The sequence below is a fragment of the Chenopodium album genome, chromosome 3 (genome assembly GCF_948465745.1).
Source record: "Chenopodium album chromosome 3, dcCheAlbu1.1, whole genome shotgun sequence".
Taxonomy (NCBI): Eukaryota; Viridiplantae; Streptophyta; class Magnoliopsida; order Caryophyllales; family Amaranthaceae; genus Chenopodium; species Chenopodium album.
The window spans coordinates 34,290,803-34,307,755 of NC_137836.1; positions in this window are offsets into that span (position 1 = coordinate 34,290,803).

Sequence of the window (16,953 nt, forward strand, 5' to 3'; positions counted from 1 at the left end):
AATTATTAGAAAGCTAATATATTCAGTAAGGTCAAGTGATCGAAATGTCTGGGTGGAGGCCGCTTCCGATCAGTAATATTGATGCACAATTAATATTACAACTTAATCTTGACTGAACCCTTTGGGCCACACACAAACAACTAACAAACCGAAGCGACAAATTAATTATGAATTAATTAATAAGTCAACCGAGTAATTAATATTTAGATGTCGGGAATTCGATCTTAGAGCGTCGAAACCGAACGTCGAAAGTCTAGTCGAAAAATAATAAAAGACGAGACATGAAAATAATAATAAATAAACAAGGACCAAAATACCACTAGCATCGGAATGCCCCGAGCAAACCGAGTGCTAGGCATATGACCTAGCATGGTGGCTAGCATGCGCACCAAGACGAGCCTAGGCTGGCTGGTGCGTGCTAGCACACCAAGGCTAACATCGAAAGACTAGGCACTTCCTAGTGCGTGCTAGCGCTGCTGGGCGCTGCCTTTGTGCGCGCTTTGGCTAGAAGCCATGCCGCAGCAAGCCGCATCAGCTAGCACGCAAAGCGCGCCAGCCGCAGTAGCTAGCAGCAGCATGGCTGGGCCATTGCACGCTGGCTGGCGATGCTGGGCCTGCTGGGCTTCCATGGCAAGGCAGCCCTCCTTGGGTGCCTTGATGCCCAAGGGTGGGTGCCACATGGCGCGAAGTAAGAGGAGTGTTAGGTGATGTGTTGGCCAGTTTTGGGAGAGGGAGTGGGGAGCAAGTTTGGTCCCCACTCCTCCAAATGGTCCTCACTTAACCTCTCATATGAGCTTGCCACTTGTTGATTTATTACTAGTTTGATTAGTAATTTTATTTTAGCTTTAATATAAAATGGGAAAATCAAATTCTCCCACATTGATGGGAGAGATTTTCAGTCTCTAGCTTTTCCCTATAAATACCCAAGTTGTGGTATTGGGAAAATCACTTAAGTGATAGTTGGAAAAGGCATCACCATTGTGAAAACCATTGAACTCATTAATCACTCGGGTTTTGGTCGGGCCTTGGTAACCCCAAGGCATTGGACCGTTTTCGGTGGTCGAGTTGTGGGTGGACTATTGTTGGAGGCCGTCGTAATTTCAGGGCTTGTTTTCGAAGTAAGACCCCCTTCCGTTTAGGTGAAGCACGCTCCAAAGGTAATTATCTTATCTTAATCTTGTGATTGATTTATTTATGTTTATGGTTTTATTTATTGCTAGTGCGGTCTTGGTTTTTGGTTTGTTTCCGCGGTGAGTTGGACTCACCAAACCCCAACACTTTTTACTTTAGTGTACTCATATATAATCCATTTATATCGATTTATTTTTTAACTTTTGTAGTAGTAGTCACCTGTTGGTTACACAACCAAAAACTAAGCCCTACGCTTTTGTATTATTAGTGTGAAGTGGCTCCTTTTTTCTTTTTTTGAAACATTAGTGTGAAGCTCCCTGATACTATTTGTCATTGTCATTTTAGAATCCTAGCTAGTTTGTAGCATTATTATAGTTAAAATTAGTATTAGATTATTATAGAGAAGTTTATTTTTATACTTATTAAATTAGATTTGACCAGGTTTACAAGTTATAACCATATAGATTTTTCAATATTTGTTTACTAACATGATTAATTTCTTTCGTCTAAAAGACTTAGAGGTTAAGTGAAATTCCTAATCCTATATTAGATTTCCTTTGTTTTATAGGAATTTTAATACGCAACCTGGTTTTGCCTGCTTTCTTCCATGATCCTTCACAAAGTCCTGACAAATCATGATATGAAGGGCAATGTACTTCCCACATTGTGCTCTATGTCTGATATTAAGGTGGAAAAAGCAACCTTGAACTATTTAACTCCTCCTAAACTAAACCTATACTATGCATACAAAAGGGAAAGAGAAAGAGAAAAAAAAGAAAGATGTCATCCAATGATCGTGAAAAGAAAGAACATGTACGATAACAAGAAATTCGTAACAAAATTCCAACTGTCGAATGCTCTCATCGAGGACCTAAAAAGTGAGAGATAAAGAAAAAGAAAAAGAAAAAGAAATATCTACACAAAAGAATGTTAGTAACTTCATGAGAGAAGAAAAGAAAGAAATAAAAGGGATACAAGTAACTCATAAGGGATACGTGAATGTAGGACAGTAGCAGAATCATCAGGATGCAGAAAGCATATACCACACAGTAATCAAGCGAATAATCAACAATATGATATACTAAAGCAGATAATCCATAAGAAAGAAACCATCATCAACCATATAGAACAACAAAGAAGCATGAGATAAATAATTATCCACACTAGCAAGAAAAATAGAAAAAGCGTGAACAATAAAAGCCAAGGAGGAGAAGGTGAAGCACACAAATAAAATATAACACCCCCAAGCTTGAAATGAATTACCACCCAAACTAAAATCCTAATAGCATATAGGCATAAAGATAACAACATCAAAAAGAAACAAGTAAGGGGGTATACAAGATGGAATCATTCGAGACTACGGTAAGGAGTAGAATGAGTAATCCCTTTACCGGTCTCCAAAACTACATGACTAGAGATAGTGTAATCACCCACCTCCATGGGAGCCTTTCCTCTCAACCTACCCTCTTTCCTAGCTCGATCCACCTTGAAAAAGTGAGAGAAATCATCCAAGATTGGCTCGCCCGACAAGGCCCACTTACCAAATGTCTCTAGGTTCGGGAAAGGCAAAGGATTCAAAGGATCATAAGTAAAATTGCACCCACCGGGCCGGTGTGGTGCCAACAATAGCACTATGAGGGACAGGACCTTCCCAATAAGGGTAACAATGACAAGGTCCATGGGAGGATTCATAGGGTTCCCATTGATGGATAGGTCCTTTTGGACCGAGAGGTACAGATAGTTCAAGTACAGTTCGATCTCCCCCCCCTCTTAACATGAAAATCATACACTAGACGAGCATGAAAATAATAACCAAGAGTAAAATCGTGCCAAAAGGCATAGAATACAAGACATTAGCTATAGAATCAATCTTGGAATGCACAGTAGACAACTCAAGTGAAGTAAAAGAAATAGAGGAAGGGATAGGTGTATCTCCCAGCTCAACCGAGGGTAAAGCTTAAAAATCCCCTAAAGGAACATCATTGGAATTGGTTCTCGAATGATTTGTCTTCCGCCGAAGAGAAGAATCAATATTGCACCTCGAGGTTCTCCAAGTAAGAGTATTTTTCTTTGTGTTTTGGTCGATGGCCTCTTTGCTTGTAATCAAGAACCAATTCTTAACACGAGAGACCTTCTAAATGAAAAGATCTTGTCTCTTTGTACGCTTAAGAAACTTTTAATGACAGGAGCATAAATGTTAAGGTAGTGAGAAGTGCTCCTCTCGCGAGGATCAACTATGGGCAGAAGCTCAAAAAACAAGTCTTTATAGGAGTCATCAATGCAAAGGGCAAGAATGGAGATCTTGCCCCCAAGTTGAATGCTCCCAGAGAGTGAAACACCATCTCTAATATAAAGAAATCGATTGATAAAGTGTTGAGTAAAATCAACTACCTCAATCTCTCCTTGCTCATAGTCGACTATCCAAAGCCAACACAACTCTTCACGAGAAATGGTACCCAAAGAATCTTTAGAACATAGAGTATAGGTAAAAATACGATTGAAGAATCGCATGGCCGGATGAATAATAGATGCGGCCTTTATAGTTTGTGGCTTATGTAGGAGTTTATAGGTACTACGCAGCGGAAAACCATGAATCATATTCATACAGTACCTAATCCCAAGATCTAATGCATAACACATAAAGAACATATAATCGTGCCTTTGAAGCGTGATTCCACGTGCGATCGAGCAAGAACAACGGGAGATAAAGAACCCCAAGCGTGATTCCTCTAAATGGTCCACGGGCACAAGTAAAACCTCCACTAACGCTAGTAAGTCGTGATTGAACGCTTCAATCAACCTTCAACGGAGAAGAGAGACACGAGCTAACCACGAACCACCACGACGAACACCACGAGCCACCACGAGGGGGCGCCGCACGTACGGACGTGAGGGGAGAGGGAAGGGCCGTGACGTGAGGAGAGTGTTTAGGGTTTTTGGGACTTTGTTGCTTTGATGTCAAACTTACTGTAAGTTAATTATGACTTACTGCAACCCTAGGCATGGAACTTATTTATAGATCATATCTCTAAATAAGAGTCCATGTCAATCCCAAACACCTTATCCTAAACACACTACGTACTCTAGTTCAACACTCTACATGCATGGTATGTCATAATCTCATGAGGCCCATTAATGGGGCCTCTTACTTGTTTAAACTAATACCCTTGTATGTGACCTCATAGGATCCATTCTATTGGGCTTTGGACCATTTAACTAGCCCAAAGATCATTTTTCATATCTAGCAACTAACAATGATAACCCATAAGAATGAACTTATTAACTCCATAATAGTGATCCTTGATATATCTAGTAATTGCCCTTATCGAACACATAACTCCTTTAATCTCCCACTTGTCTGAGACAAGTGCACAATTTTCAAATTCCTTAAGTCAATGTGTGTTGATTTGATAATATGATTGCATCTCATGTCGTGATCATATTAGTATACAAATCTTTTCTTGAAAATCTGAGTGAGATTCACAGAACAAATGATTACTATGTAATGCATTTGAGCACAGCCATGCATTTTCTGAATTCTCCCTCTTAAATGGGCCAAGACACATTCCTATTTAATAGGTAGACTCAATCCAATCTTGTGGCAACCAAAGCGCCCACTCAACTCATGAAGCAACTGGGAAACACCCTTTATAATCCCTAGTTACGGCTGAACGTTTGAGTGTACCACAGTTAAATCAATCATTGAATGGAATCAGTGTTCCACTCATGTCAAAGGAATCCACTAATATATCCGGAAGTTCTACACTTGAACTTCAAAGCAGGTCTATAGTTCGATCATGCATAATTAATGCATATCTATGTGATTAACCGAGCATCATCACTATGCTCCTATAGCCCATGAAACTGCACTATCCAATCAATCTTACATGCTAGTCCAATTTAAGAAATCATTTATGTCCAGTTTAATGAATTTGAACTAGAAATTCAAATAATATATGGATTTTGTTCACCTGTGGGGTTTCATTCACCAGGTCATCAACCTGATGAGCCCATCAATCCATAATTATTTTGGACATTTTATTTAATCTTGAAACCACGATTAAATAAGATTGAAACTTTGTTTCAATTGATAAACATAATTCTGCAAATGAATGTATTACACATGTAACTTGTTTTTCTCCAAAAACAAATACAACTTCTAATTACATCATTTGACTCAATCCAGTTTCATTAGCATGTTTCTCATGCTTTGGAAATGGAAGGGGTTTACTAAGTAGAGTTCATGAGACATTTTCTTAAACATGAATTTTGCAATTTCTAAATCTTATAATCATTTTCATCTCCATACACTAAGAATTTTCCTTCGTCCTTTCACAAGGAACTTAGAAATTTCTAATTTGTATTCCAACATCACATTGGATTTCGATTAAAATCTATCATAACTTGTTCTTAAAACGCGTGAATCAAATAGATGAGTATAGTCCATGACATGCATGATGCATCCTTTGCATATTGCATGAGGATCATCACTCAAAACCTTAATTTCATCAACCTTTCTCAAAGCATTGAATCATTAAGAAACGTGTCATGTTACATGGGATTGAAACTCCTTTCAATATAAGATTCTTATCCAAACTCAAACATCCTTCGAGACCTATCACTAAAGATCTTGAATCCCAAATGTACACATCATCATCTTCAAGGTTTTTCATACAAAATGCACTACCCACCACTTGACTCTTCAAGCAATGAATAATTTGCTCTTTATACTAGAACAAGAAGACTTCATAGCTTCCACTAAACATCTTGAACACACAAGACCTTTTCTTTATTTTATGAGAACATCAAACGATTTGATTAACTCACAAAATTAAGAATATTAACTCCCAGATGCTAACTTCAATCCATTAAGGATCTTTTATGCATCCCTATGATTATCGGTTTTCAAAATCATTCTGATTGTATCGTATATAGATCTTCTTTCATGAACAATTTCAAGAAAGTGTTTTGAAATCCAACTACCAAATCTCATAAGGTAGTAATGACAAAAATATCTTTAATAGATCTTTGCAACATGACTAATATAAAGTTTTCATCGTAGTCATAGTCATACTATGAATTAGTTGAATCCTTTAGCAAGTCTTTGCTTTAGTTAGAAAACATTTTTTTTCTTGTCTGTTTTGCTTACAATGGGTCTTACCCAATTAGGCAAATTATTCAAGTGTCATACGCTTGCTTACAGACTTAGAATCTACTTCAGATTTCTGGGTTTTTAAACCTACTTGGAGTTATAAACTTGTCAAATCATCTTTATTACCTGCATAATCATCATGTTCCAAAATGAATATTTTAGAACTCTTAGTCAATATGAAATCATATTTCTTTGGATAAGTTTTACATATGCTAGTCTTCATTGTGGGTTTTTATGCAACAATTGAAACTCATACAAAAACTTTGTTTAGCTTTTAATAAGAAACGACAATTGAGGATGTGCATTTGGAATGTACTACCTTCGACACATGATTATTATTCTCATGACACTTAATGAGACCACGCGTTGTCATTTGTAACATGAGGTGAATCATGCTCATATTGTTGCTTTGATTCGATTATTTCTCAAATTTCTTCAAGATTTTCAAAATCATTTTTCTTGAACTTTTTCAAGGCTCTCAAACTTTTCGAGATTCTTATACTCTTACTTGCCTTTTGAGGAGGCACATTTAGCATAGGGTGAACCAATCATGGTTTGAACCACGTTTATTTGTTGCTTTTCTCGAACTCTTTCGAGATTTACACTATTCCCACTTGACCTTTTGGAACAATTTCCATAAGGGCACCTACTTGAGCAACAAACATTTTGTGCTAAGTATGATTTGTGTAGTAGTACCCTGTGCTCTATATAGGAATTGATCGTGCATTAAACGATTTAATACAACTTTTATTCCTTGCTTTGTAGAAAGACTTTATAAGAACTCTTCTTATCCATATCACATATGAAGCCCTTGCTACATTTTGATTTGACTTATGTATCTTTTTTTAGTTTTGTAGCTTATATTAAAAGTATATCTCTTGAACAATGGTTGTAAGATAGGTAATTTTCATCCATTATCAAAATATATCTTATATAAATTGATAGTTCCCTTCATAAACACTTCACAAGGTTTTCGTTCGGAGTTTGTCGTAAAACGATTTTACAACTCTTGGATGTTCATCAAGGTCTTGACTTAAATTCTCATTATTACGATCATATCGCAATTATTTGAATCTATTGTCAAGTATATGTCTTGACTTGAATTTTTACAATTACAATCATATTGTAATGTAAACATTATCTTGTCAAGTTGATACTGACCTTCATACTGAAAATTTTGAACTTTTCAAAATTTTCCCTTCCATGCTTAAACTAAGCATAAATAGTAATCATATCACAAATGAAGTTTCATTTTCCATCACTAGCCTTTGAACCTTTGGTTTTCTTACATCAATATGTATTCGACCTCGAGTTCGCATCATCATTTCTCTAGATGGTGATTTTGTCAAAATTTCAAATTAGAATGATAATTACATATATCAATGGATTCATAATCCAATGATATTGAAAGTACATCCCTTTGGATCTTCAGCATGTAATGTTCATTTTCATTCGAATTAATTAACATATTAGAGACAATTTATATATAGAAATGGTTTAATAATTTCTATCATATAGAAATTTGAACCTATTTGGCAATCTCAAAACACATTATGACTCAATGAAGCATAGAATAACATTTATTCCACGTTTTTTAATCTTCGATGCTTAGTCATTACTAACATTGAATGGTGTTTTGATAATGGCAAGAATGAATAACATTTTTTTAATTCTAACCGATAAAAAGGTAAGGTGAAATATAGGTTCTACTTGTAAAGTTGCAACTTTTGCTTCCATAGTCGTAGATTCTACTTTTGAAGTAGCAACATTTGCTTCTAAACTTGTAGATTTATTTCTCTTTTACCCATACTTCCTCATTTAGTTCAACCTCATTCTCAATGAGAGAGAACTAGACAAGACATCATATATCCAATAAGTAGCAATGTCCAATAATATATTTCTTCAATTGGAACATTTCCATTCTTTTACCTTCCAACTATATGAGGTAGTTTCTAATCAATTGGAATTGGTCCATTTAATTTGAAACATTTGTTGTTCATAACAACTCTTAGCATGTAAGTAGTCTAGGTTTGAGAAGTAGCAACCTGTTTGCATTTCTTAGCCTATAACTACTTAATGTAATCCTCATATATTCCTAAACCTTTCCCATTTGAGCCACTTAGAACATTTCTCTTAGGTTCAAAATGATGCTTTGCTTAACTACTTTAAGCACATTTCACGATTTTGCTAATTATATTCTATCATTATTCATATTAGAGTTTAATCAACTATTTAATTCTTATAAAATGGATGAAGAATAACGACATTTGATCAATTTTTTATCATAGTGATTTCCAATAACTTTCTTAAGTGCAATCATATTGAAGATAAAAGATTTTATTGGACTTCTATACTTGTCTTTTAGAGGGTTTGTACCTCCCACTTCATTATATCCCTTGAAACACTTTTCAAAATGAAGATGTGTTGGTAATTTACTCAAACATTTTGAATAAAGCCAACTTAAGACATATGACATGGGTTTCTAAAACTTGCTTTTTAGAACCATCTTAGCAAAATTGGAATATAGTTTTATGTATTATCTTTTAACCTTTTGAGTACGTTTCTCAACTTTATTTTCAATCGAGGAGATTATATAATATAATAAAATTAGAACGACATGTAACTTGTAAGTCAACTCAAAATTCAATTATGTTTAATAAAGTTTAAAGTACCATAAGCAAATTAAATATTGGTAACTTTAAAGCATTCATTCAATTTAATTTGATCCCTATTAAATATAATGATTCCAAGATCCTTTATTTGTGCAATAATTGACCGGACTGAGGCCCTACCATCAAGTATTACATTTTCAAGGTGAGTAATCTCTTTACTGATTACAACTCTTTGTAACTCTTGGTTGAATAATTAATCATCACATGTTTAATTATTACCCTTAGCTTCAAGGTTCTAAACTCTTTAGGTAACCTTGTTGAGTATAACCAATTAAAATTATAAAACGTGATTTACCCCCACTCCCCTAAGATATAATATGACACCCAGCTGAGGCATGACCCATCATAAATATCGAAGGTTTCATTAGGTTTTAAATTGGAAAACAACCTCAATATTACCGGGACCTAGATTTATTATGTTGTGATTGTTTAGTGAAATCTAGCGCATCATCGCAAAACATCAATAAAATCTTATATGCATAATAAACTGAATGCATAAACAAGACATTGCATGGCCTCTAATCTTAAGAAACTAATAAAGCAAAAAACTCCCACTTGAACCTTCATGGATCTCATCCACCTTGCTCCTTTCGGCCTTCACTTCATGGGCTTCTTGGATTAACTGCAACCTGTAATTTTACTCTATTCTGTCTACTACTTAAATAAAATGAAATAAAATTACAAAAATACTTTATTGATACGTAGACCGTACTAAGATTACAAAAATACATCACGATGCGCAAATCGTATTTAGTAATCTACTGGGCCATACTAGTCATTATATAGCAATAAATAACATCATATATTATAAAATTGCCACATAATAAATCACTCATCATGCTTTCCTAAACAACAACGTCGAATGTTCACAATTAAGGAAACATGGCACCAAAATATCTCATATTTTTAATTAATGCAATTGGATAATATCATATATTATTCATGACCATCAATAAAATATCATATATTCTAAATTAGTCATGAGATAGAATCAAATCTTATTTTAATCGTAAAAGATAAATCATATTTATCCTCAAATATTAGCCAAACAATGTTAGGAAATTCTATCCTAATTACTAGCCAATCACAAAATTTTAAATCAATTATGTCCAAAATTAAATATGGGACAATCACATTATTTAAATCAATTATTATCCTTTTGGAATATGCTCAGAATATTCTAACAAATCTTATCCAAAATTAACCACTTTAACTATGGATAAATAACCAATTTAACAACTTTAAATATGGATAATATCAAATATAACAACTTTTGAAAGATTTGACTTTATCCTAAAATAAAAGATTTTATCCAGATAAAACCGAATTTATCTTTCAAAATAAGAGATCATATTTTCAAAATATTTTATCTCATCCAAAATAAATCGTATTTATCTTGAAATATTTTAAATATATATATATATTTTTAAACCGTGCACCAGCCATCGTGGTGTGGCCAGCCAAAGCCGGCCATGGTGGTTGTACAGAGTGAGGTGTACGCTGCTCTGCAGCGGTGCACAACAGCAGCAGCAGTGTCGCGTAACCCTTGCACAGTGGTACTGTTGCTACCTTTGTTGACCCGTCCTCCTGCCCAACCTCGCCCCTCCCTCCGGACCACCTGCAGCGGCAGCCGCCGTGGCTGCGCCACCCAGCCGCAATTGCCGCTGCTAAAAACCCCTCTTTTTTAATTTAATTTAAATAAAACAAAACATATTCTGTAAAATTAAATTAATATTAATGTAGTCCAATTAATTTAAAAATTAAATCACACTCAATCTTTAAATTAGGGTTCTACATGAAATTAATCCCTAATTTAATTTAACTCTTAAATTAAATAATTTGATCATGAAAAATTCATAATTTATTATGAAATCAAATAGATTAAAATCATTAATTACATAATAAACGAATTAAATCAAAACCAAAACACAAAATTTTACAAATTAGGGTTTAGGGTTTTGAAATTTTCGAAAAAATAGGGTGGGGGGTTCGAAATTTTCGAGTGATTAGGGGAAAAATTCGGATCTCTTCATGGCTATTTTGAGCATTATTAAATAACATTTAATCAATTCCAAGAGTTAAATCACATTTAATATAATAATTGACCCATAATTAAATTATTCTCCCTCCTAATTGAATTAAAATTTTGGACTATGAAAGAATTATAGTCAATATGCGTAAATGCAATAGGCTAACTGATACCACTGTAGGAGTTTATAGGTACTACGCAGCTGAAAACCATGAATCATATTGATACAGTACCTAATCCCAAGATCTAATTCATAACACATAAAGAACATATAACCGTACCTTTGAAGCGTGATTCCATGTGCGATCGAGCAAGAACAATGGGAGATAAAGAACCCCAAGCGTGATTCCTCTACTTAGTGTTTAGGGTTTAGGGTTTATGGGACTTGGTTGCTTTGATGTCAAACTTACTGTAAGTTAATTATGACTTACTGCAACCCTAGGCATGGAACTTATTTATAGATCATATCTCTAAATAAGAGTCTATGTCAATCCCAAACACATTATCCTAAACACACTACTCTAGCCCAACACTCTACATGCATGGTATGTCATAATCTCATGAGGCCCATTAATGGGGCCTCTTACTTGTTTAACCTAATACCCTTGTATGTGACCTCATAAGATCCATTCTATTGGGCTTTGGACCATTTAACTAGCCCGAAGATAATTTGTTAGATCTAGCAACTAACAATGACGACCCAAAAGAATGAACTTATTATCTCCATAATAGTGATCCTTGATATATCTAGTAATTGCACCTATCGAAGACATAACTCCTTCAGCTTAAACTTTCCTTCATTAGTGATGTGCCCCCACCATTTTAGCTCATCATACCCACGATCATCACTCATCTTTCCATTGGCCGGATATACAAGGTGATCTTCATCCACGGCCCAAGGAAATCAAAAGTAAGTACAAAGATGAGATTCCGAAATCCGATGATCATTATTGAATAATTGGAAAGTCAATGTCCTTGAAGAAGCACCACTATTCTAACGAATCACTTCAAGAGACGAAATAAATTCATTTGTTAACAGAGCATAAGTAGCGCATTCAAATAAAAAGACTCCAAATAGCCTAAATTCGTAGCAAGTATACGAACATCTTTATCAATTCCTAGTAGTGTCGTAGTCGCTTGATCACAAAAGCGGGTGATTTAAGCTTTCTCTTTCTCAATTGGATAAATCTATCCAAATGGAGTTTACTTGAGAATTCAATGCCATAAAACCACCTCTGTAGGAGGGGGAACAACATGCCGGGATTTGATTGTACTTGTTCTAGCCCTTTTCTTGCGACGAATATGGGCCATCTATAAGAAGAAAGGCCAAGCATAAGCAATTCATCAAGAAATTGGCTCAAACACACAAGTGCATAAGAGATAAAATCATCACCAAATAATCATAGAGCATTGCTTAAGAAATTTCAAGCACAAAGATAATCCAACATGAATGATACAAGGATAGGTCATAAAGAACTAATGCCATAAATATAGTAGCAACCATAGAAATATTCAATGAGAAATAAGAAGCAACTAATCATTAATTCAAAGGCAAAAGTTTGTCATGAAAGACAAAAATCATGAATCATTATGGGCAAAATTATCCAAAACATTGAATAATAAAAGAAACAAAGCTACCATGAACAATACCCATGAGAGAGAAAGACGAACTACAAAGGTGATGTCAAGAATTCAAGCAAGGTAAACAATTTCATCATGAAAAAGCTTCAAAGTATCATCAAATAACATCATACAACAAAAAATACAAGCAAAAAGAACTTACAATGAAATTCTACCATTAAAGCCTAAACAAGGGTTTCAAGCTTCAAAATGAGGAAGAAGATGACTAGAAAATGAGAAATCATACCTCAATGAAGCTTTAAAACACTTGAAAATGGAATAGTTAAAGAAAATAAGACAATTAGAACACCAAATTGCAAGTTACGAACCCCAATTTGAACACCTAAAATTGGAATAAAAGTACCCAAAATTGGAATTAAAGTACCACAAATTCAAATTTTTGAGCTAGAAAATCCTGAAATTTTGAGTGTAAAATTGTGTTTCTGTTGTTGTATGTTGTTATATGATTAATTAAAATGAGGAATTTGTAAAGAAACTTCAAAAAGAAAAAAAAATTAAAATGAAAGGAGAAAAAGAGAGTTGAAAATCAGGGGGAGAGAAAGATAATGAGGGGGGCGGGTTGCTTTCAAGGAACAAAAAGGGAGGACAGCTGCCCCAGCCGTGCGTGTACGCACGGCTGGGAGGCTAGGAGGGGCACGCATAGCTTGTGCTTGTGTGTGCATTGCTCTCATCGACGCTCTCTAACGTCAAGATCGGGTGATGCCCACTAGAGGGACAGACCAAAAATCACACAATTTATCAAAAAGCACTTGTTGATGATTAAAATCCACAAGAGTGTAGCCATGAGAGCACCCTTGTTCATCAATCTCATCTTCACTTTAATTTAATTCCAACTTCTTGAAACCTTCAATGGACACCAAAATTGTCAAAAAACTAATCAAATCAATCCCAAGGTGCCTAAAATAATGTAAATAAAGAAAAATAAGAAAATTTCTCAAAAATAAAAGAAAAAAAAAACAATGAAAAATTAAAAGAAAGGGTTAGTAAACCGGGTTGCCTCCCAGGAAGCGCTTGTTTAACGTTATAGCTTGACGTTCCACCTATCACGGTGGTTGACGAAGAATCATTATATGAACTAGGTCAACGAAAGCACCATCGAAGTACTTCTTGAGTCGATGGCCATTGGCCTTGAATGGAGATGATGAATCCAACATAGAAACTTTGATAGGGGCTAGATAGGTCGTTAACTACTACCCTAATCAAATTAATCATTTATATTCCCAAACTACCCTAATACAAGTATAGGGGCATGTAAAGGGTCAAACCACTAAGGAAGCTCACTCGTCCAACGTCAATATCACTAATGCAAGAGTAAAAAGAAGAAAGTTTTTGTTGGTTTTTGGATAAAAAGCACTAAAACTACAAACAAGCAAAGATAAAGATGATTAAATCGAAAGAGAACGACGCTAGGGGTACAGGGGTGTCAAACATGATTAGAAAGAGGAGAACAACGATGGTTATCAAGATGAACATGCCAAAAAACACAAGGTTCTACCTAAATAATTCATTCTCATGAAATAATCTAGGTAAATCAATGAAAAAGGTCTTTACTAATTAGGATCATTCTCATGCATCCTATTAGTTACAATCAAATCAAGAGAATAAAGAAAGACAATCCATAAAACTCTACTTTAACAACTCATTCTCAAGCAATCATTAAAAATAGAGATGATCATAATCTAGTTCAAATCACTTTCATGCATTTAAACTAGAGAACATCAAATAAAGTGCCACAATAATCTCAAGCTATAAAAAATCATGTCTTTCATCAATTTATGGCATGAGTTCAATCCAACCATCATCATTCATCTAATATCAACACATATTTTCCACCCCATTCCCCTAGCTAAGAAATTAGCCTAGAGAAGGGGGATTAAACATAATATCAAAACTAGAAATAAACTAACGAAACAAAAAACAAAACATGATTAAGAACAATGAAAACAATAATAAGTAGATGAACTAATAAGATTAATGAAAATAAGCAACAAAAAGGCAAATAAATAAAGCAAAAAGAAAGGATTAGAGATTACTAAAGAGAGGATTAATAAAAGATGAAAGCTTGAAGTGTTGATTGATTGAAGATTAAACTTGATCAAAGTTGAGTACAAAAGAGGAAACAAGAGTAATAATCCCCTTTCTTTCTCTAAGATTAGGGCTTAATGTTGATAAGATAAAAGATGATTACAAACTTGAATAAGGGGGCTATTTATATGCATCAAAAAAGACAAAAATAAAACACAAAGGAGAGCCCCCTAGCAAGAAGCCGCGCCATCTCAAATCTGGATTCGGAGCTGCTTAACCCAGCATCCCGCGCCCGCGACATCTGAACCCCCGCCCGCGGTTGAAAGTAGGAGAGGCCTTTCTTGCTGAGGAGAGGCCACGTTCTGAAATCAGGGGAAAAGGCATCCTTGATATGCCGCGCCTGCGGCATCAGGTGCCGTGCCCGCGGGTCAAGGAGGAGAGATCTCTTCTAGGGCGCGGCACGACATCTACCAAAAGTCTGGTAAATCTTCAACATAAAGCTCCGCGCCCGCGGCCCTAGACTCCGCGCTCGCGACTTCTGCAAGGCCATTACACCTTCCTTAAGCATCTCATTTCCCTTCCATAGCTCGACATGCATCCATAGGTGCATCCAAAAGGGCCAATAGCCTACAAAACAATGAAGAAACACTAAGAAAACCAAAGAAAAAGGGGTAAAAGGAAAGGAAACATGAGAAGGGATAAAAGAAAGCAAAACTAAGGTAGAACGCTTAGTAAAGGCTCAAACAAGTGCAAATGAGGGGAGAATCCTAAGAGAAAAAGGAAGAATGAGTGGCATAAATGCCACTCATCAAACTTCAACAACACCATTTGGAAAGACACCTTGAACCAAATAAGGACCACTCCACCTTGACATGAGCTTTTCGGGGAACAACTTTATTTTAGAACTAGTTTTGTACCCCGTGCAATGCTTGAGTTATTTATTGTATTTTAAGATAAATTTTTAATCTATATGTCAAATTTTTAAATATATCATTGATACAGAATTAGTTAGGAATTGATGTGTTTTTGTAGTAGGCATGTAAAAACTAATAATAATGTTAGTGAAAATGTTCGAATTAATAAATTTAAAAAAATTAGCAAAAAATAAACTAAATAAAATAAATGTTCAAAAACCCGTTGGGTTGACCCCAACACAAAACGTTGGACAACGGTTGAACTTTTTTTTTAACTTGTAACCTGAAGTGAGCCAACCTGAGATGACTCATGACCCGACCCTAATTGTCAAGTCTACATAGTAATAAAATTCTATTCTATTGTGAAATATATTATTTAAATCGAGTAACATATATTATAAATTGATGTTTTACGCTTTGAACTAAATCCTTCGCTCTTAAAAATATTATGATATAAAAAACAAATTCATATGATAATTTTTTAGAATTATAATCTACTATTTTTTAAAAAATAAAATTATAAATCAATTTTTACATCTGAAATATTGGTATTTTATCAAAAAATAAAATTCTAAACTAACAATTTTATCTTAAAATTTTATCCAAAAATAATTCTAAACTAACTTTTTTATGTTATTAATTTTTTTAAATCTATCCAACGTGGTACGACACTTGGCGAAAAGTTGGAACGCCAAGTGTCGCTGTCTCGTGACCTGGCTAAAAGTTTAGCTTTATATATTAGGTATGTGATTATAAAGAAGAAATTTGGCACCTAAACAAAACTACTTTTTCTCAATAAGTTTTTTTATGAGCATTCTTAGATCGAGCTTTGTAGGTACTTGCACAATCATAAGTGTAGCCGTCGTTTAAAGTGCGCCTACGTTAAGCATGTGTGAATATGCTTGGCACTCATAGGAAGTGGAATTGACATATACAATTAGGGACAATGATTAGGGACAAGGAATGTAGGGAGCCACCAACAAGTTTTTAAGGAACTTGTAAACCGTTCAGGGATCATTTAAGGCAACCAAGAATAAGGGACAACGACGGCAACAACGGTTGACCCGTGTAGGTTACACCATTCATAATCCAGGAGATTACTAACTCCATTTGGTTCTGAACCATGAAAGAAGGATCAGGGATGACGGTACGAAGTCAGCCATGGAGTCATATTCGCCCGTATAGGCCTCTACTCGATTCTTATTGTGAAAAGTGAATCCTACGATCTCAAAGGCATGTAACAAAGATTCAATTTGCTCTAAATTATTATTAGGCCAAATTGGTTGAATATCAATGCAACACATAATTCTATAATATTAACAAGATTAAAAAAGGACCAAAACCTGTCGTCCAAGTTATCTTATTAGGCGTGATTTTCAATTACATATT